This window comes from Camelus dromedarius, chromosome 1 (genome assembly GCF_036321535.1).
Source record: "Camelus dromedarius isolate mCamDro1 chromosome 1, mCamDro1.pat, whole genome shotgun sequence".
NCBI classification, from domain to species: Eukaryota; Metazoa; Chordata; class Mammalia; order Artiodactyla; family Camelidae; genus Camelus; species Camelus dromedarius.
In genome coordinates this window covers 50,774,829-50,800,682 of record NC_087436.1, presented here as the reverse complement: position 1 = coordinate 50,800,682, position 25,854 = coordinate 50,774,829, and the positions used below count along the sequence as shown (strand labels likewise).

General features: G+C 36.9%; 2 long non-coding RNA genes across 8 annotated transcripts in view; one reads left to right on the top strand and one right to left on the bottom strand.

Annotated features, from left to right (window-relative positions):
- LOC116157772 (uncharacterized) overlaps nucleotides 1–19,787 on the top strand; it is a 28,176-nt gene extending 8,389 nt beyond the window's left edge. For 4 of the 5 annotated variants that reach the window (XR_004141968.2, XR_004141966.2, XR_010380445.1 and 1 more), the window contains one exon: nucleotides 15,811–19,787. This is a non-coding gene — a long non-coding RNA (uncharacterized LOC116157772). The remainder of the gene's footprint in view (nucleotides 1–15,810) is intronic. The other variant, XR_004141967.2, reaches the window with a different exon arrangement.
- Nucleotides 1,045–25,800, bottom strand: LOC116157773 (uncharacterized). 3 transcript variants are annotated; one of them, XR_010380449.1, is made up of 4 exons: nucleotides 25,588–25,800; nucleotides 12,102–14,152; nucleotides 9,804–9,884; nucleotides 1,045–2,490 (listed from the first exon to the last, which is right to left on the bottom strand). It is a non-coding gene; the product is annotated as an uncharacterized LOC116157773 (long non-coding RNA). The 3 variants fall into 3 exon arrangements; XR_004141983.2 differs by lacking the exon at nucleotides 1,045–2,490 and having other exon boundaries at nucleotides 9,126–9,884; nucleotides 12,102–12,284; nucleotides 14,061–14,152; nucleotides 25,588–25,799; XR_010380448.1 differs by lacking the exon at nucleotides 1,045–2,490 and having other exon boundaries at nucleotides 9,126–9,884.
- Between the last annotated feature and the right edge of the window lie 54 nt (nucleotides 25,801–25,854).

Genomic DNA, 25,854 nt, shown 5'->3' with positions numbered 1-25,854 from the left:
GCCCGTTTGTAACATACCTACAGTTGAATTTGTTGAGTCTGACCTTGTGACTCTCTAGAGTCAAGAAATGCTAGGCAGGTAGGACCGATAAACTAATAAACTAGATTCTAAAGTGAAGGTAAAGGAAGAAAGAAAGGGCTTAGATGCATTTTAAAGTTCATTCCTGTTGTGGAATTCAGACCATAATTTCTTACAGACAAGTAGTTAATGTCTCCAGGTCAGTCCACAAAGGACTGTTCTCTAAATCCAGCCTTTATATGTGCTATGTTCTTATGAGAAAATGCTCCATAGAGTTTCGGATTGGTATCGCAAGAATGATCTATCCTCTGCCCATCAGAATGAAGCCTCCTACCTTTCTGTTTAGTTAGCAGAAATTCTCCTTGCTTCAAGCAGCAGGAGTTAGTTACTTCCAGTGGCTTAGGACAGATACTCAAACAGAACAGGAAGAATTGGACTGAGGGTAAAAATCATATTTAGTGGTTGGATGAAATTTTCAGGAAGTTGGAGATATGTGGCCAAGGAATCTGTACATTTAACCTCGGGTGTCACTTATGGTTGAGTTGGCTCTGGGATCCCCTTTTCTTTTTCACCACCAGATTGGTTCACTCACATTCCTCTCCACCGCCAGTATCAATTGCTTTCTTACAGGAACCTCAAACTTTCTTCCTATCTATCCTGTTCCCTATTGAAAGTATAATCTCACAGGGTTTTTTTCTTTCCTATATTTTTGTCCCTAAAGTAAATATGTATCCTGTTAAGCTTTCATAAGGGTTTTTATTTCTAATAATAAGACTTTAGTATTTACAGATGATTATAAGCAAGTTGCTGACGGCATGAAGGTCAGCAAGAGAGTGGCTAAAGTGAGAAGAAGGTAACGAACTCTCACTTGATCCTGGTTTCCTTTCTACCACCACCCCAAACCCCTACTCAGCAAACTAGACCCAAGAGAAAAAGTCACAAGATTCAACTCTATTTAACGGAAAATGAGAAATGATTATTGTAATAATTTCTTTGATGTAACAAATCAGTACAAACTTAGTGGTTTAAAACAACACAGTTACCTTACAGATTTGGAGGTCAGAATTCTGAAATGTATCTCACTGGTCTAAAATCAAGGTATAAGCCAGGTTCACTCCTTTCTGGAAGTTCTAGGGCAGAATCTGTTTTCTTGCCCTTTCCAGCTTCCAGAGGCCACCAGCATTCCTTGGCTTATGACCCTCTTCCATCTTCAAAGCCAGCAATGGCTGGTTGAGTCTTTGTCACATCATAGCACTCTGTCACACTCATCTGCCTCCTCTCACTTATGTAACGACCTTTGTGATTATATTGGGCCCACAGGGATAATCTGCCCACTTGAAGGCCAAATGATTAGCAACCTGAACTCCATCTACAAATTTAATTCCTCCTTGCTGTGTAACATAACATATTCACAGGTTCCACGGACTAGGTGTGGACATCTTTGGTGGCAGCAGGGAGAAGGGGAGGACATTATTCTGGGGACTACAGCTATTTATAATTCATTGGGTACTCGTGAATTGGGGAGTAACTTCTTCCCTTTCCTCCATTGATTCCCACTTTATTCATCTGAAAAAATATTTGACCACATACTCAAAATATCCAGTGTCAAATGGTATAGAAAGTTCAAATATACTAGGGATTAGAAATTTGTGAACTAAATTTTGTCACTGAGTCATCTGTCACTGAGTGAAGTGGTGTTGACACAGTTAAAGTAGGTTGGGGAGTGAATCGAAAGAGAAAAAAATGGAGAGCTTGGCTATGATTTAAAAAACTGGAAGATAGAGTATTAGCTTAGAGAACTTAGGATCAAAGGAGGATTTTTTTTAGAATGAGAGATTTGAGGATGTTTATGGTCAAGCAAGAGTCATGAGGGTGATGAGATACACAGGAGAGGGATTAATGGGTGGAACCAGTTCCTTCACAAGATGTGGCTGTTGGTCAGAAAGTATTTGATTCTGTACAAGGTTGGTAAACCTATAGGGGACTAGAGGGAAGAAAATTAGAATGGGTAAAAAATGAAGATAAATTTTAGGTGGGAGGAGGCAGGAGGTTGACCATTAATATTCAGTGTTCTCAACCTGGTAAAATAGGAAGGAGGGCAGTGCGATGACAATGAGTTGGGCATGTGAAAAGGAGGTAACAGTGGAATCACTAAAGATGGAAACTGAAGAACTAATGAAAGAAAAGAAAAAAAAGCCTTACTAAGGGCCTAAGATAGATCGTGAATTTGTAGGGGCAATTTTCCATATGGTTGTATAATTGTTTTCCCTCAGCTTTTAGAACTCTCACGTGTGTGTTTAATACCCACTGGATTTGTTAATAGAGGCTTGCATTCCTAATCGATGTGTGACTATGTGCATAAAAAATCAGTGCTTTTAAACAATGGTATATAGTTCAGTATATTATATTGGTACTTTTTGTGTGTGTGAAATGAACAGCTCTTCTCAGAAATGAAGTTCACGTCTCAAGAAACTGAAATGACAGAACAGAAATTTATATGCCAAATGAGAAAGAGAGGGAGTGTAGAAAGAAATGAGAGGCATTTTACATTTAATCCAGATTCACTAGGAGATATTTATTGAACACCTACTATGCATCAAGCTCTGACTTAGCTTGTGGATAAAATTTACATGATTTTCATACTTTTTTCCCCAGGAGTCCTTAAGTCTGTAAAACTAAGAAGCTGCTTGGGTTGGAAGCTGAAGCCTTGCCCACTCAGATTCTTTATTGCTCTCCTCTCCTTCGATCTCCAATCCCCACTTCTACTCAGGATACCTCAGATGGTTCTTTGGGTATCTCCAGTGTTTATTAAACACAGTTTGAAAAACCAAAGGTCTAAAGAATATTAATACTGAAGCCTCATTATAAGAATAATAATCACATGTAAAACAAATAATGTGAAATATATTAGGGATAAATGAAGATAGGCACTCAGAGAATCTGGCCTCACGACAGGCATGTGATAGAGACAACAGAATTTCAACTGGCCAACATCTCAGTACAAGCCAGCAATGTGCTTACAGCTGCCCAAAGAACCTATACAGTTGTACCCTGAAAGATGGGAATGAGTTGTCCAGAGCAAGGCAGTTGCCACTTCCTCATCTCTACTGGTCATACCACAATAGATTTATGTTTTTTCAACAGCTTTCTTGAAATATAATTGACATACAGTAAATTGTGCATAAAATTCACAATTTGATGAGCTGACATATGTATACACCCGTGAAACTGTCACCAAAATCAAGATAATGAACGAATCCATCTCCACAAGTGTCTTTGTGCTCCTTTGTATACTCTTCCTCTTGTTCTTCCTATCCCCGTCTCCCCTTATCCACAGGAAACCACTCATCTGTTTTCTGCCACTATAGATTAGTTTGTATTTTCTAGAATTTTGTTTAAATAGAATCATATAGTATGTCCTATTTTCTTGTCTGGCTTTTTTTCACTCAGCATTATTGTCTTGAGATTTATCTATGTTGTGTCTCTCAATAATTCATTATTTTTGTTTAATTGCTGAGTAGTAGTTCAATTGATGGACATGCCACAATGTCTTTATCCATTCACCTGTCAGTGGACATTTGGATTGTTTCCACTTGTTGTCTATTACAAATACAGCTGCTGTGAACATTCTTGTACAAGTGTTTGTGTGGACACGTGCTTTCATTTCTCTTGAGTAAATAGCCAGAAGTGGAATGGCTGGATCATATAGCAGGCATATGTTTAGCTTTTAAGACACTGCCAAACTCTTCTCCCAGGTGGCTATACCTTTTTACATTCCTGCCAGCTGTGTATGAGTGTTCCAGTTCCTCATGACTTGTTAGGATTAGCCTTCGCAGTCTTAGCCATTCTAATAGGTATGTGTGGTATCTCGTTGTCATTTTAATTTGCATTTCCCTAGTGACTAATGATATTCAGCATCGTTTCATGTGCTGCTTCCATGTACTGCTTTGCCATCCACATACCTTCTTTGAAGAAATGTCTGTCTATATTTTTTCACTCATTGCTTGTTGGGTCCCTTTTGTCAGTATTTATTTACAGGCAACACAGATTAAACATGTTTAGCAGCCTTAAAGGATTTTAAAAAGTAACAAAGTCATAACAAGATAAAATATGCATGGGGGAGTATGAAAAAGGCTTGAATGACTTTATGAGACGGTGGAATTTAAGGGCTGACTATATAAATCTGAGTATTAAGTGTGTTTTTCACTATTAGCTAGCAGAACCACCTCAACCCATATTGGTTAGTCCCTAAGTTACGTCTAAAACTGAGAGTGTACGCAGTAGTACACCAGAGCTGGCTTACGCTGCCTTCTGAGTACCAATTTAAAAATTTTAAGGTATTTTGCAGGCTGACTGTTAAACATAGCCATTATCAGAAATTACATAAACTGGCAGTAAAATCCAATATATGAGACTGAAAGATAAATACTCAAAACTAATTTTCTAGTCATTTTACAATATTTTTTTATTATCCATGTTTTTATGGTTATGTCTATGGTGTCTACATGGTGGAAGTATTATAATTTGATGGTATACCCCTCTTTCCAACTCTTGTGTTCAGTGATGTCTTGTGGTAGCTTGAAATGGGTCACAGTGGGAGTATTTACCCCAGAGAAATTTGCAGACATCACAATCAGAGCTTTTTTTTGGAGGTGGGTGTGAGGGAGGACCTAGTTGTTAGTACACCAGTAAAGACAGAGCCCTTCAAACTATACTGACTTAATGTCTGTGATGAATAATGGAAGCTTCAGTCACATGGAGAATTCACCTTTATGAAACATTTAATTCCTCAAAAACATCAATATTTTTGCTGCAGAATAAAGCTTACAACATCTGTTTTTCTTGCTGCTCAGTTTTTTCTTACTTCCAAGTTCCCTAAGGTTGAGAATGCCAGAGCCTAACTACTGGATAAGGGAGGATGCTAACACATTATTTCTGTGATCTCAAATTTTAAAATACATAAATTTTTTTTGGGGGGGGAGTAGAGCTAGAAAGGATGTTAAATACAGAAAGTCGTAGTGGGCAAAAAAATAAGAAAGGCAAACAGCTCTATATAACCAAGTTTCAATTCAGGTAGGAATAGGGGAAATTAGACTAAAATGAAAAGGAGTAAACAGTGATACAAGAGGAAGTCCAAATTCAGCAGAGATGCTGGATGTTATCTGGAATTTAAAGTTACAGACTTGGTAACACAGTATAGCAGTCTAGAGACAATCACACTGCAGAGGACAGATTCTTAGTACAAAGGATGAAGTGACTGCTGTGGTTGAGGTCCATTACAGTTTATTTTTTAAAAGTACTAGGAGAAACTAAAGATTTCAAAAGGAACAGAAACCATCTTAAATTTCAGGATCTAAATGAAAGGCATATAAATTTAAAATATAAAAAACTAAACATATGCATACGGCTTTCAATAAGACATTTTTTATGTCTCTCATAAAATTCAAATAGAGGAAATGTTTGCCTGGATTATAGTAAGGTCCTAGTAGGGACAACTATTTAGAGTGATGCACATAAAGAATAACAGTTTGGTATTAAGTTGGAGGGACCAAATAATCCTTAAACCAGTCAATGCTCTATATAATCCCTTTACCAATAAATGGGACAAAATAGGTAAAACTTTATCAACTTAATCAATAGGTACAAACTTTTTTAAGTTAAAAATGAGGAGGGAATACTAATTCCAAAGGAGATAACTTCTTTCTAGGAACTTAAAATCTGATGAAGGAGACTGAATGAAATGATATCAGATGAAAAATACCTAATATATGAAACTATTAAATGTAATAGAGAACCATCTGCTGAACATTTCTACAATTAACATTAAATAAATCACTATTTTTCTCCCTTTGTCCTAATTTCCAAAATTGGGCCCTCTTCTGACTGACCTATTTAGGTGAATATATTTTCTAGTCATCAAGATTCAATATTGGAGTAATTTTTTTTCTTTCACTCTTTTCTTATCAGTCTCTACTTTAGGCCTTCAAATGCACATTTAGACCTTCCATTTCATAATATACATTTAAAAATATGTCATCATTATATTTGTATGACCACTCTGTGAGTTAAGCAGGCGTTAACATTTCATCATTCTGCTGAAGGCCTACAAGGTGACTGGCATGTAAACAGGAAGCAGAGTAAGACAGGTTACATGACTTGCCCAGGGTGACAGGACGAGTCATTACAAGTCCTGTGATTCGAATGTCAACATTCGTTTCATTACACTATGATGCCTCTCACCAACTCATATTTGGTCCATTACTGTATATCCTAGTGGGTTTCTGGGTCTTTACTCTTCTGTCTGTCTTGCATATCACTATCAGGTTAAACATAGCTTTTATTAAAAGATATCTCAATAAAGAAGTTTTCCAGTGGCTTCCTATTATGTAGATAATAAAAACCAGAATTTTATCTCTGCTTTATATGTGAAATCTCTAATCATACCGGGCCCCTCATGTTCCTTTGAATATACTTTTAACTTCCTGAGACTGCCTTTGCCTCTAACAGTGTTTCCCTTCTTTGAGTTACAGATCCCTGAGTAACAGTAATTGCAGGGAACCTGGACATTACTATATATTATATAATACATAAATATATTTATTATATTACTTACTTATGTATAGTATATAGACTCAACATATGTACAACTACTACGTTATGTGTTTTGATGGAGAGGGGACGGAGTATCCAGTAAAATTTCTGACATTAAAAAGAGTCCCTGCAACCTAAGTGTTCATCAACAGATGAATGGATTAAGATGTAGTGTGTGAATATACATATATGTGTGTGAATACTACTTAGCCATAAAAAAGAATGTGTGTGTGTGTGTGTGTATATATATATATATATATGAATACTACTCAGCCATGAAAGGAATGAAATTTTTGCCATTTACAACAACATGGTTGGACTTGGTACTATGCTAAGTGAAATAAGTCAAACATAGAAAGACAAATATTGTATGATTTCACTCATATGTGGTATCTAAAAAAGAAAACAAACTAGTGAATATAACAAAAAAGAAACAGATTCACAGATACAGAGAACAAACTAGTGGTTACCAGTGGGGAGAAGGAAGAGGAGAGGGGTAAGATAAGGAAAAAGGATTAAGAGGTACAAACTACTATGTATAAAATAAATAAGCTAAAAGGATATATTGTATAGCACAGAGAATGTAGCCAATATTTTATAATAACTATAAATGGAATATAATACTTAAAAATTGAATCACTATGTTGTAAACCTGAAACTGATAAAATATTGAACATCAGCTATACCTCAATGGGAAAAAAAAAAAAGAGTCTTCTGCAATTCCACTGCAGGTAATGAAGAATTAGGTGGTTTTGATTATGTTTCTGCTGAGAACAACTAGAAAAGCTGAGCTAAAACAAAAATACACATGTTTAAAGGCATTGGAAAGTTGCCAAAACAGTGAGGATTGCAGGGCCAAGATCTAGTAGAGGAGGTGGGCTGGAGAGGTGCTTGCAGCATGTCTGTTGGAGGAATCTGTCTCTTAAAAAAGCAACAAAGAAGGTGAATGGCGCTTTTTGCAAGCTCACAAGCCTAAGTGGCGATGGAAAGGGAGAAAAACTGGAACTGGTCTCACTAAGAAAGAGATAAACACCTCAGTCTTTCAGTTGAGGTCCTAATGCACTGTACCGTAGGAGTCAGAGTGAACTGAAGATAGCTTGGAACTGGCAGGGACTGAATCATCTCAGGCCCTAACTGGACTGTAGTGAGCTGAGTCTGCTAATGGCCCTAGTCTAGCTGCCTAATAGAAGTAAAAGAAATCCTCTCAAAAAGAAAATAATGGTATCCAGAGCCTCAAAATGCATCTACAATATTTTATATACAATATCCAGCATATATAAAACAATAGTTGGGTGTGTGAGATATGATAAGACAGAGAAGAAACCACAGAAACAGGACCCACAGGGATTATGAAATGATGACTTTAAAATACAGTGATTAATATTTTCAGGAACTTAAAATAGAAGAGTAAGAAGTCTGTAGAGAATAGAAACACAACTGAATGGAATTCTATAATTGAAACATATAACAAATTAAAAACCAAGTGGTTGGATACAGCAGCCAACTATACAGAGCAGAAGACAAAATTAGGGAACTGGAAGAAAATTCAAAAGAAAATATGGTAGAAGGGGAGGGTATAGCTCAAGTGGTAGAGCACATGCCTGGCGTGCACAAGGTCCTGGGTTCAGTCCCCAGCACTTCCTCTAAAAATAAATAAATAAACCTAATTACTTCCCTCCCCCCCTAAAAAAATAAAATAATAAATTAATAAAATATTTTTAAAAAGAAGAAAATACACAGATTAACAAGGAGACAAAAGGATGAAAAATGGAAAAAAAATTTTAAAGTGGAAAAGATACTTAATATAGAGTTTTTTAAAAAGGTCTAATATAGGTATAATTAAGACCAAGAAGGAGAAGAGTGAGAGGTTCTAACAAAGTGACACTGCAAGAGATGTCTCAAATAAAAAGCATCATGCCTCAGATTCAAGAAGCACTAAAAACCTTAAGAAAAAGGCAAAGAAAATCACACCTAGGCACATCATATTAAAGCTGCTGAAAACCAAAAAAGAGGAAAATGTTAAGCATCCATAGATAAAAAAGATCACTCTATCGAATGATGATAAGACAACTGTTTTGCAACAGAATCTATCTTCAGAGTACTAAAAGAAAATACCGCCAACTTACAGTTCATATTCAAATAATAGAACTTTCAGAAATTAAGGTAGTATAAAGATATTTTCAAACAAACAAACTGAGAATCTATCACCAGCATCTCTGCCTTAGAGCAGATGATCTCAGATAGAAGCTGTCAGATTCTGGAAGGGATGGAGAACAATGAAAATGAAAACTATATGGGTAAATATCAATGAATATAAACTACAAAGCAATGCTGATATATCATGGTGTTACACAGATTTAAAACAACACATGAATTGAGAGGCAAGGATAAATGAAGTAGTCTAAGGTGTTCACATTGTCCAAGAAGTGGATACAGTGCTAATGTACACTGGACTTTTAGATGTGAAGGATGCACATTCTAATTTCTAGAGTAATTAATTAAAGAATAGTAAGAGAACATGTAACTAAAAAGCCAATCAAAAGTAAAATATGGAATAAAAAAGCCTGATTTATCCCAAAGAAACTAGAGGAAAAAGAGTGAAGAACATGTGAGACAAACAGTAGGATGGCAGCTTTCGAGCCCTATATATTAGTAATTACCTTAAATATGAACTGATTATCCCAACTGAAAGACAGAGACAAATCACCTTGGATTTATAAAGATACACCTTTAACCTGTTTTCAAGAGACAAATCTTAAATATTAAAATGCAGAAAAGTTTAAAGTGAAAAGATACACAAAAACTAACAGAAAAAGACTGTGGCTATGCTAATATACAAGTAGATTTTAGGCAGGAATTAATACAAGAGATAAAAAGGTCATGTGTCAGGAGTCCTAACAGGAAACAAAGAACAAACAGGATCATTTAAGGAAGGTTTACTTACAGAGGGACTAATTACTAATGTGTGTAACTATCCTTGTATCCTTGTAACCCAGGGCTAACTGCAGGGGAACTGTACCTCTCTTAAGCCCCAAGAGGAAGAAGAAGAAGAGGAAGCAGTTAACCAAAATCTGGAAGGAAAAGAATTGTGAAGAGTTCACATGAGAGAGGCAATGACCTTTGGTCAAGGGACAGACACATCCAGTTCAAGGCAACCTCTACAGGAGGGAGCCAGGGGGAATATATATGCTCACCTCACTCTTTTCCACCATACAGTCTCCTCCCATCAGCTACGAAGTCATCATGGGGTGGTGTCAATTCAGTTATACTCTCATCTGAAACCAAAAACAGATACATACCCCAGAATTCTTCATATATGGTAGAGGAGAAAAGAAACAAGTAACAAAACATAATCATAGTTTCATAAGACCTGTTTTAGCTGGTCATGAGGACAAAGTTCATAAGCATAAGCTTTCTTTCATCACCTATTCTAGGTTTTTCTCTCACTCCGCCTGCACCTAAGCAAAAATCGAATTCTTTACCAGATGGGGTGACCAAAATATTCTTATAAGATGAATCCTACTGGAAGTCCTTTCTGAGTTATCCTATTTTTTTTTTTTTTTACTGGCCAAGAGAATACTAATAAGCATCTTGGTAAATACCATACATTCCATATATAGTCCTATTTACTTCACTGTGTAGCAGCAATCCAATTTCCCCATTTATTTTATTTTATTATTTTTTAATGGAGGTTCTGGGGATTGAACCCAAGACCTCATGTATACTAAGTACTGCACTCTACCACTGGGCTGTACCTACCCAACCCCCAATTTCTCCCTGTCTAAAAGGATCTTTCACCCCTGCCAGTAGTGATCCCCTTCTCTTTCTGTTGGTTATTGATAGAAAAAGCCCAAATTTAGTTCAAAATTGGTAGATACTGACAGGTATATATAGAATAGATAAACAAGTTTATACTGTATAGCACAGGGAAATGTATACAAGATCTTATGGTAGCTCACAGTGAAAAGGAATATGAAAATGAATATATGTATATTCATGTATGACTGAAAAATTGTGCTCTACACCGGAAATACACACAACATTGTAAACTGACTATAACTCAATAAAATTTAAAAAAAGAAAAAAAAAAAAAGAAAAAGAAAAAGCCCAAACTTGCCAGCAAGCAGTATCTACTTCTAATTCACTGAAACCATGTTTCCTAGGAAGCATTCCTCCCTTGATTACTAAAACCTCCAAAACCACTAAGTCCAAAGTTTCAGGGACCAAAAAATTCTTCAAGTGGGTTATTAAGCATAATAAGAGAACCCAACACAAGTGCATACATACGTACACCAAAAGACATACACAAAAATGTTCATTGCAGCTCTCCTCAAAATAGCCAAAAAAGGGGAAACATCTCCAATATCTATCAGCAGTAGAATGGATAAATAAATATGGCATATTCACAAAGTAGAATACTATACAGCAATGTAAATGAATGAACAACTGCTCCAGGTAACAACATGGATGGATCTCACAAACAATGATAAAGGAAGCCAGACACCAGAAGAATACATTATACATTCAATTCATATACATGTTAACCATTGTCAAAGCTAATCTTTGGTGTTAGAATTCAGGATAGTGATTACCTTTGGGAAAGAAGAAGAGTAATGACTAAGCAGGGGCAAAGTTACTGATGTGGGTGGTGATTACACAGTTATCTTCACTTTGTGGCAAGTTGTGCTGAACAATTATATTTGTGCATTTTTCTATACGTCTATTGTGTTTCCATTTAAAAGCTTATTTAAAAAAATTAATATAATTGCCCTCCTGTGTATAATGTATAATTTCTCTGCTTTTAAGTTGTTTTTCTTAGTTTTATCAGTTTGACTATAACATACATAGGTGTAACTTTCATTATAATTTTCCTGCTTGTGATTTACTCAGCTTTGTGGATTTGTTAACTTTATGCTTTTCACCAAGTTTGGAAAACATGCCATAGGTATTTTTTTTTTTTTTTTTTACAAAATCAGTCATACTGACAATAGAGGGACTACTCTCATCTCCACTTTGCATACCTTTTGGGGAAGGTGGTAGTATATATTGATTACTGATTTTAGGCATATACTTCATTCTTTAGGTCACTACCCCAATTTATAGGTCGTTGTATCCCCGCTGGCCTCATAAATGGAACCAGTTTTCCAATTTGTTCTCCCCAAGTTCCTGTCTAGCCTGTCAACTCATAAGGCACTGACAGTGAACCAGTGTATACCCTTACCTCAGGCTGCATCTCCTAAACTTCTTCCCCATGGAAGGATTTCCCTTTACTATTACATGTCAGGGCCACTAAAGAGTGGTGGGGTGTGTCATGACCACTCACATCCAGCTATTGCCTGCCCACTGCACATCCTTTCGTGAATGAACAGGACTCACACTTCTTTCTCTGCCGTTAACTGGTCAGAGGGAACTCCTTATGAAGCCAGCGTATGTGGGCTGGGGGAGAAGTGCTGAAGGACTTCAGGGGCAGGGGCTATAGGAGTCTGAGTCACCTGCATCTGGTTGACTTGTGGCCGTGTGCCCAGTCTCACAGGGATGGGCTGCTGCTGTGCTCATCCAGCTGTATGATTTGGCGAACCGGATAACACCAGTTCACGATGGGCGGTTTTATTATTCACATGGTCATTTGATGTCCTATGGTTAGGTGTTCCATCTCTACCAGGTAGCAGGAGCTGCTTTTCAAATAAACAAGACAAAATGGTTTTTTTTTTTTTTTTTGAAAACAAAATGTTCAAAGAAACAAAATTAAATGCTGTTTGCTGAGGAAGATACATCCTTATTCCAAAACCAAAGGGTCTATGCTGTAATTGTCCTACTGGAGCATATCCAAGGTTTCATGTAACATCTCTACCACATGAACTTCCAATACCACTGGATCTGCCCAATCATGAGGCCCAACTGGCAAGACAGTTTGCTCTGGGCCCCACTCAAAACTAGTAGTCTTATAGTTACCCAGGAAACAGCAGGGTGCAGGGTGACCTGCTCTAACCTATATTTTGTTGCCTCCAGAACCCAGAAAGGCCTGTTACACATTTTCTCCTTTTCCTTTGTGGTAGTGGTAGAAAACACAACGACCCATCACTTACCTGAAAGGATATCCTAATGTGTCTTAGGCCACTGCAGCTCTCGAAACTTACGGCAGGTCCTGGAAGTTTTGCAGGGTTTATCTTGCATCTTCTGGCATGCATATGTCTTACCAAAATATGCAGAATGCTTGCTACTCCTTGTACACTAGGTTCATTTAATATAATTTCTTTGCTATAATAGACCAGTGTGACACCCTATGGCACAGTGAGCTAATCAAGGTCCCTTCATATAAGAGACAACAGTAAAGTTGACATAGCTTTGAGACAAGACAGTTAGGATTTACTGTTGTCCCTTCCGTTTAAATGCAATCTGCTTCTGATTTTCTTTATTGATTGGAATGGGGTAGGGGTGGGGGCGAGGCACATTTCCAGATCAATACCTGTATATCATGTCAAAGTCCATATTAATTTCTTCCAATGAAGATACCACACTTGGATACCACAACTACAACTGGCATCCCCCCGCACCTGATTAAGCTTTGCAATAATCCACTGTCATTCTTCACTATCCATCTGTTTTTTACACTACCATCTCTATGACCCATCTGGTGACCACATAGGGAATTAAAATGGGAATAGGATATGAATCATCATGCCAGCATGGTGGTGCTAATTTCTTTCACTGTCTTGGGAGGGAGTGGTAGACAAGCAGTTCTGAACTTCCAAGTAGTCCTTCCTACCATAACACTCACTCCATTCATTGGTCAGGAAACCAAAATGAAGGTTGCTTCAGCTATTAAAATATATTTATTCTTACTATACATCTGGGACTGGAGAACTAACCTCAGTATGGGTCTCTCTGGGCTCAGTGTTAGCCAGACTCAGCCCAAGACTCCATCTGTCATTTGACTTTCTTAGGCCCCCTATTCTAACCAATAAATGGCCACTGGAGAAGAATTAAGGCACTGATTCCCTAATTTGCTCACTGGAGTTACCTGGGGAGTAAAAAATACAAATGCCTAGGTATCGTCCCAGAAGTTGAGTTAATTGGCTTGGGGTGGGCGTTAGAATTCTAAGGTGTTCTTATGTGCAGACAAGGTTGGGAACCACTGGATTAGGACTCATTCATGGTTGTACTGCTGTGGCTGCATTGCAGGGTTCTTCCTCAAAGGGATCAAATCTCTCCCCATCATCAAGAAGTACCAAGTCTGTGAACTGGATGGGATGCTTCAAATTCAACACAAGTTGGTTTACATTACAGAATTCTTCCACCTATATAGATGTCAAGCAGCACCTTAATAGGTTAATCTCTTTCATTTCTAGGGACCTCATGATCATTTAGCCATCCATTATCACTTCTCCCTGTGGGTCAAAACACTCTGGTTAACACTGTCTTCTTTGGTTTACTATGGTAATTGTGCCTACCTTGTCTCTGATGGTTATATACCATCATGCGGTCTCTACCACTGTGGGGTATATTTGACCAAGAACTCGTATCCAGAATGTATTAAGAAGTCCTAAAATTTAATAAGAAAAAGATTGACAACTCAACAGAAATATGGGTTAGTGACTTGAACAAGCACTTCAAAAAAGAGGCTCTCCAAGTGGCAAATAACATAAAATGATGCTCAACCTCAATAGTCATTGGGAAAATGCAAATTAATGCCAAATGAGATACTACTATACACCCATCAGAATGGCTAAAGTAAACAGACTGACAATACCAACTGCTGCCCAGGGTGTGGAGAACGTGAAACTTTTACTGCTGGTGAGGATATAAATAACTTTGGAAAACTGCCATTCTTTACAAAATTTAATCCTACCTCTCAATAGAAATGTCTGCCCATGTACAGCAAAAGACATATAAAAGAATGCTTGTGGCCCCATTATTGGTTAATAGCCCCAAAGTAGAAATAACCCAAATATCCACAATAGAATGGATAAATATGTAGTTTATCCTTATAATGGAATATAGCAATGGATATGAACAAACTACTTTACAAACAACACAGATGACTCTCACAAATATAATGGTGAAATATACATTTAATCTCATTCATGTAAGATTCAAAATCAGCCAAAACTAATCTATGGTGGAAGTTAGTAAGAGTGGTTCACTTAGAGAGGAGGGGCAGGGCAGTTACTGAGAGGTCACATCAGAGGATTTCCATGTAACAGGTGATATTCTATTTCCTGGGTGGTAGATACAGGGGAACTTTTACTTTATGATAAATAACTTCACTTATTTCTGCAGTATGCTGTATTTTTTTAAAGGGTGGTCCTAGTAAGTTTGGGAACTACTGGCTTATGCCTCCTTGCCCCTTCCATCAATTCAAGTACTTTTTCCTTCCAGGCCTAGTTCAGATTCCACAACTTGTGTGAAGCCCAACTACTTCAGCTAGAAATGATTTATCTTCCTGCCTGATTTTTATTATATATCTTGGGAGATAATGTAATATAGTAGAAATAGTATGGGCTAAAGGACATGGGTTTTATTCTGTAAGGCAATAATAAGGAAGAGAGTGACATGGTCATATTTGTATCTGCTCACCATGAACTTGTTTAATTATTTTTACTTATATTTCTTTGAATGTATGGACAAATATAAAAATTGACATACATATTACATGTAAGTGTAAATATTACACGTTAGATTGCTGTAATATTTGATCCCAATGAATCATGCCTCCTTTCTTTATGCCTCTTTGCAATGTGCCTTTGCCAGTTTATCAAAAGATAGTTTATTTCCCCACATCTTAAATCTAGGCTAGCCTTGCAACTTATCCGGCCACAGAATGCAGTAGAAGTGACTTTGGGCAACTTCTCTGGAAGAGATTTAGAGAGGCTTTGCAGCTTCTTTTTTCCCCTTTTGGGACACTGGGCCACTATGCTGCGTAAGACTGGGATGAAAGACCATGTGAAGGGGGCTATGTGAATGAATCCAGAGAAAAACAGCAGAAAACGTTCTAGCCAAAACAGCATGGTGAGAAATAATAAATCATTATTGTTGTAAGCCATTAAATGTTGTGGTGGATTTGTAATGCAGGAACAGATAACTGTGGGGGGAAGATGCCCCCTTTCCTTCGTTACCTAGCTCACCTGTTAATCTAGTCTGCTGTGCCAGAGGCTGCTATTGTTGCTAATGCTCCTTTCTCTATTCTTCCTTTATTACCAGAACTCCCAAGTTTTTAGCTTGGTACAGTGTTACACAGGCAAGGACTATACTTCCGAGCCACCACTGGAGCTGCAGCGACGTGACTACATTTTGGTCCATGGACTGTAAGTGGAAATGATGACTAAAACTTCTGTGACATGCCCTTAAAAAGAAGAGGTATGCTGTTTTTCCATTTCCCATTCCCAGATGTATCAGGAGCTGGAACAGCCATCTTGGGCCATGAAACAGAAGCCACATATTGAGTGCAGCAGATTAACCAGCCAGAGGGAGCCTGGGCCCTGAACACCTGAGGCTGCGCTGTCAGTCTTGAACTGATTATTCCTGGACTGTTTCAGAAGAGAAAAAAATAAACTTCCATTTTGTTTAAGTCATTATTATTTTGCCCTTAAAGCAACCAAACCTATATCCCAAGTAATATTTATTTTCCATTATTTCCTCCATATAATTATATACAAATACACATGTGTGTATATATTTACAAATAAAAATATTTTCAGTGTAAACATGCACACACAAATATGCAAACATTTATGTGTGTTGATGATGATGTTTTATAGACTGGGATCATATTATACACACTTTTCTTTATCTTGTTTTTTCTCATTAGCATAGTATCTAGTGGAAATCACAATTCAACTCATATTGTTTTATTTTATTCCTTTTGATAGGATGCATAAACTGTAATCCACTCAGCCATTTTCCTATTAATGAGCTTATACTTTGTTACTTGTTTTTTGCTACTATGGATGATGCTGCAATGAATACTCTTATAGATAGATCCTTATGTATTTATTTCTGTAAGACAGATTCCCAAGAATGATACAGCTAAGACAAATCATATCTGTAGTTTAAAAAATTTTAACACAGGTTGCCAGACTGTTTTGCAAATAGGTTGAAAAAGTTCACATTTAAACCAGCAATGTTTAATACCCTTTTACTTGGATCCCTACCAGCAGTAGGTGTTATTGGTTATTTAACATTTTGCCCAATCTGAAAAGATGTTTCACTTCACTTAGAATAGGAGAAATGCACAATAAAACTATACTAAGATTAAAAATTTTCACTTAGTCCCAAATCCAAAAGTTTTGATAACGTACTCTAATGACATGTTGTGGGGGGCACTCTTACTTGTTTATATAACACTTACAGAGGCAAATTTGGCATTATCTGTCCAAATCACACATCACACATCCCTCTTGACCTAGCAATCTTCTTTCTGAGAAATCTTGTACGTGTGAGACAAAATTATACACAGTATTATTCATTACCACATTGTTTTTAAAAGCAAAAGACTGAAAACAATGCAAATGTCCATCATAAGAGCTCGTAAAATAATTTCTGGCATTTTTGTAGTGGAATACTATGAAGCTGTTGAAGGATAAGGACTCTCATTACAGAGCTACTTACAGAACTCTAAGTTGAGTTGTGGAACATAGTGCATATTATGATAACCTTTGCTTTAAAAAAAAGGAGAATGAAATAAACTTGTGTTTATATAGAAAAGCTCTGGGAAGATACATGAGAAACTAATAAGAATAGTTGTGAGATGGGTGGCATTGGCATGGGAAGTGGGTGGAAGGGAGATATGTGGGGGACACTAACTCAAAACATAAATACCTATCTATCTATCTAGATGCACACCCACACATACCGTCTGAATGAATGACTCCTCAAAAAGGGAAGAAAATGAAAAACAGTTCCAGTGGAGTGAATTCCCCAGTTTCCTTTATGTGACTTTTGACAAGTCAGTTTACTTATTTGATCCTTTCTTCAATTGTAAAACCGGGATAAGATCTGCTTCACAATGCTCTGGTGAGTACTAAATTAGATGTGTGCTCAGCTCAGTGTCTGTCACACAATAGGCGCTTAAACATGAGTTGAATAAAAAAAATGGTGTGCCAATCTGTTAGGTAGGCCTAATTGGCAGTTCATTATTTTAATTTGCATTTGCCTGATTTCTTCTGATTTTGAGCATCTTTTCACATTTGGATTTACACTTTGCTGAATTCATATTCCCAGCCCACCCACTTTTCTGTTGAATTGCTTGTTCCCTTGACATGAATTTCTAAGAGCTCTTTTAATATTGTAGATGTTAAACCTCATTGTAAATATTTTAAAAAATTTATTGTATATCTATTAACTTTAACTACGTTAAAGTTTTTGCATACAAGTTTTATTTCTTATACTGACAAATGCCTACCTTTTTTGAGCAGAATGTGTATTCTGCTGTTCTTGGGTGAAGTATTCTGTAAATGTCAATTAGATCCAGTTGATTGACGGTACTACAGAGTTTAACTATATCCTCACTGATTTTCTGTCTGCTAGATCTATCAATTACTGAAAGAGGGCTGATTAAGCCTCCAGCTAAAATAGTGGATTTGCCTGTTTCTCCTTGCAGTTCTATCCATTTTTGTCTTTGCTGCCTTAATGGTCTGTTGTTAGACCTACACACATTAAAGGTTGTTACATCTTTTCGGCGAATTGACCTCTTTGTCGTTATGTAATGCCCCTTTCTATCCCTGATAATTTTCCTTGTTCTGAAGTCTGTTTTGCCTGAATATAGCAACTGTAGTTTTCTTTTGATTAGTATTAGCATAATAAAATCTCTGTCCATTCTTTTACTTTTAACCTATCTGTGTTTTTACAGTGGTTTTCTTATGTATGGTTCCTGAGGAAATAGAGATCAAGGGCTGTTGGCTTCCACTCTCCAAATTAACCCTGGCTAAGTACAGAAACAGGAAGCAAGGGCTGGAGAAGTAAAATCAAAAACTGTAAGGAAACCCTTGTTAGGGTCAGAGTAAGTTGTTCAGTATTGTTCCTGCTGCTCCCCCACCAAACGGCCTACTTTGGGACAATCAGTGCCAGACAACTGATGACTACAGAAATCATCAGCAATAGATCAGGCTTCCTAGTGTAGGATAATATAAAGGGTCTGTTAAAGTGAGTTGCTGATTAAAAAAAAATGGTGCGGGCTGACCAGATACTCTAGAGCAGTGGACCTTCACTTCACCACTCCTTCCCCAAACCTCCAGGATTTCGGTGGATTACAACAGACTTCTGCTGCTGGATTATGAGTTTCAAGGCAAATTCTTGCTAGATGAGTTGTCCAGTGAAACAGGAGCCAACAGAGAGCACTAAACTCTTCTGTGGTGCCTGGAGTCCTCTGCTCTCTGTTCCTTAAATTTGTGGGAAGGGAACTAGGGTCTGCCCTTTTGCTCATCCTCCACATCCATTACCAGAAAGAGCGGTAGAGAGTATGAGCTTGTGGACCAAAATACCTAGACAGCTGAGGAGTATAATCACTATATAACACAACAAAGTAAAACAACATATGCCAACTGAAGCAGAATTATAGGAGCAGATATTTAATTAAAAAAAAACAAGTTAATATTTTAAAAATTCAATTATTCATTAAACAAATTTTTACTGAGCACCTACCAAGTGCCAGGCACTAAGGATTCATCAGTGAACAAGACAGATAAAAATCTTTGTGAACTTTTCTAGTCATGGGAAATGGCATGGGGAACAGAGACAAAAACATACAAACAACTAAATATCTAACCAAATAATTTTAAAATTTCTAGGGTCTTTCCTTTGTTGTTCCAGTGCTTTCATATCTGGGAAAAAATCTTCATCCAGAGATTTTAGCTTTACAATTAAAGTATTTTAAATTATAAAATAATATCGTACATGGTAAGAAATTCAAATAAAATGAAAGCAGAAAGTAAAAGACCTCATTAACTCTTCCCCATACTCCTTTCCACAGAATTAGTCATTTTTCTGTGTCCCCTTCCAGAAATTTCCTATGCACAATCAAATGTGTGTATGTGTATAGTTTTAAAAATTTATAATAGGATACTATACATATTTTCCACAACTTGCTTTTTTAACATATATGGATCTATTCCAGAGACAGAGGTTTTAAAGGACAGTAGAAAATTCATTTAAAAGGCCAAATTATAGAGATAATACAAAGATCAGTTTTTGCCAGGGGTTTGGGGTGGGGGTGGGAGGGGAGTAGGGGTGAACAGGTAGAACACAGGGCATTTTTAGGGCCGTGAAACTATTCTGTACGACACTATAACACTGGACACATGACATTATGTGTTTGTCAAAACCTACAGAACTGTACAACAGAAGGAGTAAACCCTAATGTAAACTATGGACTTCAGTTAATAGTAATGAATCAATGTTGGTTTATCAACTGTAACAAGTGTGCCACACTAATGCAAGATGTTAATAATAGGAGAAACTGAGTGTATATATGTGTGTATACAGTAACATATGGGAACTCTATATTTCCTGCCCAATTTTTCTGTAAACCTAGAACTTCTCTAAAAAATAAAGTCTGTCAAAAAACAAAAACAAAAACAAAAAAACACCCTTCATTTAGAACAACTGTTTTTAAAGCCTTGTATAGGATATTTTAGAGTTGGAGGCTAGAAGTCAAATATCAGGCAGATCGTTGCTATGCTAGGCATAAAATGAGTAGTACTAAGTTATCAAAGTAAATTAGTTTGAACAGATTTGTTAATACCTAAGAAAATTATACCTTAGAAAGTCTCTAGGAATTTTCTATTAGGCAATTCTATATACTGCTTGTTTTCAGCACCACAAAGTATTATCGAAGATTATTTTTAAATAGTTTTACCATTTGTTATTAATTTACAGATACCAATTTTTTTCTCTAGTTTTGCTTTTATTTCCAGTTTGTTGCATTTCCTCTTAACATTGTGGGTAAGGCAAGGCAGTTAAAACATGGTTCCTTATAAACAAAGGGGAAGTATAACATAATGCCAAGCACCAAAATAAAAATACTCTTTTAAAAAAAGCTTCGTTTATCCCTTAAAAATGTTTGAATAAATAAACTGAAAGATGTAATAAAAATCCTCTTAAAAAATTTGCTTCATTTCTCATGTAATAATCATTAATTTAACCCCAAACTTAAATCATTAATTTGAACCCAGGAGGGTAAGTCTCCTCTCACTTTGTTCAAATGTATTAGGCATTCCATTAATTTTATCTTACTGATCCAGTCTATCTGTCTGCAATTCCTTTTACCGCTCTCTTACTTTAGGTTTCTGATTTCCTTGATCACATGTCCTACTTCTTGGTCTAATCCTCATTGTGGGGGACACATCCTCTATTAGCTTCTTGAGAAAGGATGAACTGTAAATTTGAGAACTTTTAGGTTTGAAAATAACTTTATTCTAGCCTTATGTTTGATTGATAGCTTGGCTTGTACACAATTCTAAGTTAGAAGTAATTTTCCTTAAGAATTTTGAAGCACTGCTCCAATATCCTTTCACTTCCAGAGCTGCTGTTGAGAAGTCCAACTCATTCACCTCTGTATGTGTCATATGAAACCTGTTTTATTCTCTCTATAAACTTGCACAATCTACTCTTTGTCTCTCTACTTGTTATCTTTGTAGAGAAAGGGGAGACAGGAGAAACATAGAGAAAGAGCTCGAGAAATTAGCATGGGGTCCCCTTAAACATCTTATACTTACAGCAATCTTAATCAGGTCCCCAAGAGCCGCATGTGATTAGTATGGACACACTGCACTATCAAACAGACTGTGTAGCCCTAGAGCAACCACTGTGAAAAACAAAACAAGGTTCAGCTATAATAAAAAAAGATGCGCTGACAGTGATGTAAAAATAATAATTATGACAAAGATAAAAGCTAACACTACTGTGTGTATATATGTGCCAAGTACTCTTTCAATTGCTTTATACACATTAATTCACTAAATTCATATATGCAATACAACCATAAGAGGTAGGTATTACCTACTTTCTTATAGGTTATATAATTTACCCTGGTAGAGCCAGAATTCTAGTCCAGTCCAGCTCCAGAGTCTTGTGGTCTTAACTATTATGCTATACTACCTGCCAGCAGTAGATGGTAGTCATTTTTTGTTGTTTATTGTGTTGCTTTTAAATATCTTTTCTTGACAAAATAAAAAGTTGGCAAACCTCTGCTGATTTTCTCAATTAAAAATCTACCAGTTGCTGAAGGGTGAAGGGTATATCTCAGTGGTAGAGCACATGCTTAGCATACACAAGGTCCTGGGTTCAATTCCCATTACCTCCACTTAAATAAACAAATCTGGTTGCCTCCCCACCCCCAAATTTATTGGCTGCTGAAATATGAAAGCCTGGAAATCACCAGTTTACAGAGCCAGTAGAGAGCAAGAAAATGAAACTTTGAGAAAAGAGAACTGATGGAAAAAGATCTTGGAGGATCCGTTTTAGAACACAGGGAAACAGTCAGACTTGAGGGACAGGGCAAGTGCTGAGTACGGGAGGAATTACAGACACATTTAGAGATGATGGTGAGGAAAGATTCTCTGGTAGCTAAAAATCAAGGTCATCTGAGTTCAAAATAAGCCTGATAGTATCAATTAGAAGACTTAAGTAAATAATATAGAACGGTAAATATTTGGAGGAACTTTTGTGAGGAATGGGAAAAAAAATAAATCTAGGAATGGACTGACAAGACTAGAAAAATAGAGATGGTTTCAACACTAAATATTTTGAAGAAGTGAAAGAATAAGGTTGGTGGGAGTAAGGGAGGGGATGATGTATAAACAAATACATGAAGCTGTGGTCAGAGGGTAGGATTTTGGAATTTAAGATCTCAAAGCCAAGGTCAGTGTTCATTCATTGATGATGATAAAGATGATAGTGATGATAATAACCATTCATAAAACACACTAAAAAATTAGTTATATCTAGTCATAACAATCATTACTATCAGCGTATTACAGAGGAGAAATTGAGGCCCTAAGGATTTTTCAGTAACATTCTCTTAACTTTTTCATAGAACTTAACAAGATGACTCTGAAATTCATATAGAGTAGGAAAGGGCCTGGCATTCCTAAGAAAATTTTGAAGAAAACTGAACAATGGAAAAGAATAAACAACCCATGGGTATGTGAAAACATGATCTGAGATCAATGACATTACAAACAAACAAAAAAACAAACAAACAAACAAAAATGACATTACAAACATAAAAGAAAAAAAAGTTAAACTAGTCAGTAAATGCTGCTAGAACAATTAGTTGTTCATATATAAAATAAATAAAAGTAGATCTCTATGTCATGCACAAAAATAGTACGCTAATTAAAGAAGAATAAAATATGAAGAATAAAAGTTTAAAACTTTCAGCAAAAAAGATAGATGGATATCTTTTTGATTTTGAAGCAGGGAAGGATTTCTTTCTTTTTTTAGGAAAAGAGTTTTTAAACCAGACCCCCAAAACAGAAAATAAGGGAAAAATGAATAAATCTGACTACATTCAAACTAAATATCAGTATTAGAAAAGATACCATAAACAAAGGTTAAAGAAAAGACACAGACTGGAAGACAAGAGGTAACCAATATAACCAACAATGTATTATTATCCAGAAAACAAATCAATGAAAAAGATGAGCAAAGCAATAGAAAAATGAGCAAAGATGCCTAGAGATGTCCAGGAGGCATTTGAGACTAATACTAGAGACATCTGGGCTGGCAACAGAGCTTCTTCGGGCTACATGAACTTTACTGATCATATCTGAATTCACAGGACTAGACAAGCTTACAGAGGGAAAGCATGTAAAGAAATAAGAGATTTGGGCTAGGACATAAAGCATGCAAAGGATTACTGATCCTTACTCAAGTTCTCAACACTAAATAAAAACTTCTTTAACCTTATTCACGTATTGATTATTTTGTCTGGACTTTTTTTTTTATCATAACTTTATACTTTTTAAAGATGGGGTCTAAATACAGAAAATAAACACTAACAAAACCAGATTTTATTGGACACTGTCAGAAGGTGGTCAGATAAGCCTGTCCTTTCTATTTGGAACAAAATTACCTTCAGCCCCTCTGTTTCAAATACTGCCAAGAAGGGAGGGTTGTGGAAATGAAATGCAAATTAAAAAATACAGGAGTTAAATCTTAAAGTAAAGGAAATTTAAGAAAATATTCCCTGTAATGCACAATAAATATTTTTTTCAATTGGTAGGTTAGGAACTATCTCCTTTTATACATTAGCATACTCATGTAATGCATCAGAAATAGCTAATATTTGCAGACACATCTTTAGATTTTAAGACCAAAAAAAAAAAAAAAAGAAAAGAAAAATGTTTCATCCATATAGACTTCCACTCACTACATTTCTTCTACTTGGAAACAGTAAAGCAACTATCCACATAAACTGCTCAGAGGAAGCCAGTCACAAAAAAACCTACATACTGTATAATTCCTTTTCTATGATGTTCAAGAACACGCAAAGCAAGACAGAATAGTGGTATTGGTGGTAAGGGGATGTGATTAGCAGGGACACGAAGCTCTATGAGGCGTTTGGTATATTCTGCATATGTGGATCTGGGTGTTTGTCACATCAAATTATATATTTGGCACTTGAGCATTTGACTATATCTCTAATGAAGTATATATATTTTAATTCCTTTAAAGAAAAACTTCTTAACAGGACTTAAGAATCTCACTCAACACAGCTTGTTTTACCCTTGTCAAGACAGCACAGTCTCTAATTAAGACACAAATATTTAATGGCCTTCTCCAAGCTTCTCTTCCCCCAATGGTCCCACTATCAACCGACCCCTACCTCAACCATGACTCCAACAAAACAGTGTCAAGGACAAGGCTGCTTGAGATAATCATCTTCAGGATCAACAAGCTCCAGGGTCCTTCTTCCACCAAACCAAAATTAGGCTCCCAAGAGGAAATTAAAAGGAAATCCTAATGTAAACGTGAATCTTTAAATCATCTCTTTGTGTATCATGTTCTACATTGCCTTAGCTCATGAACATAAAGCTGCATCTAAACATCTTCATAGAGATTTCCATTGTCACTTTACTTTGATGATTTTGATCAGGGTAAAGTGACAGAAAATTGGTTTATCTATATTTCAATTAACTCTCTTACTGATGGTTATTTTTTCAGTGAAGCACGATCACAAATATTAAACTGTTTAGTCCAGAGAGTGAAAAGTTGCTTAAAAAAATAACCTTCCCTTTCTCACTTTAGGAGGAAAATACAAAGGGAAAAATAAAACCCATATAGCACAACTGGCTGCTACATTAAGTTATACCAAATGAAATTTTGGACCTTGCGCAGTTCCGTGTTATGTGTTGTTTGTCAGGTGGGGTTCAGAAATGCAATGAGGCAGTGTACTGAGATACACATACTCAACAATGCACAACTCAGCAAGTGCGTTACTTGGGATAGTTTACTTCAGCAAAAACATGAAACAAACTTTTGTCAAAGAAGGGGCTTCAAGGGGCTGAAACTGTCTCTTTTCCCCCTTTAATTCATTTTTTTTAAAGGTGTTAATAAAAATTAATGATCTTCCCGGACACTTTAGATTGTAGCAGAAGCCATGCAACATAAAATAAAGGAAATCCTAAGCCTTCACCACTTTCCCAGTTTTAGTTAACCGAAAAAAGAACTGATCTGCAGAAGGAACTGAAATTATCTAAGGCAGGACTCTCACGGGTCTCCGAGTGGCAACTACTTCAGGGCCTCGGACGCACTAAATGGCCAAGAAGTACAGCTGTAAGCAGTTCCTAGTTTAGGTAGAGTATTTTCACTTCTTTTTTTAAAAAAAATAGGCTAGTAGTGGCGAGAGCGAAATTATGCACCGCTAGGACAGAGGGGAAGGGTGTTCTGCAGGGAATACGCAATCCTAGGGTCCTGGCTGGGAAGAAGAGGCCGAGACGAGAGGGGCTGAAGTTAGAAGAGACGCCAGGAGAAACTCACTTTTCTAAGGCACTTTCCGGTTACAAAACACTCTACCTGCTTTATTTCATCAGACACAATGTCCTTTCTGCGGGCGCCAAAGTCTACCGACGTCAAAGGCCCACCGCGAGGGCCCTCTCCCAACTCCAGATGCCAAGGCTGGCCTCGCCGTCCCTCCGCTCCGGGGCCACCGCGCCCCCTCGCCAGCCTCCAGAGCGCACGTCACTCGCCCGCTGCCAATCGGCGCCGGGCAGGTCACCGCTCCTCCTAGCCCGCAGCCCCGCCCCC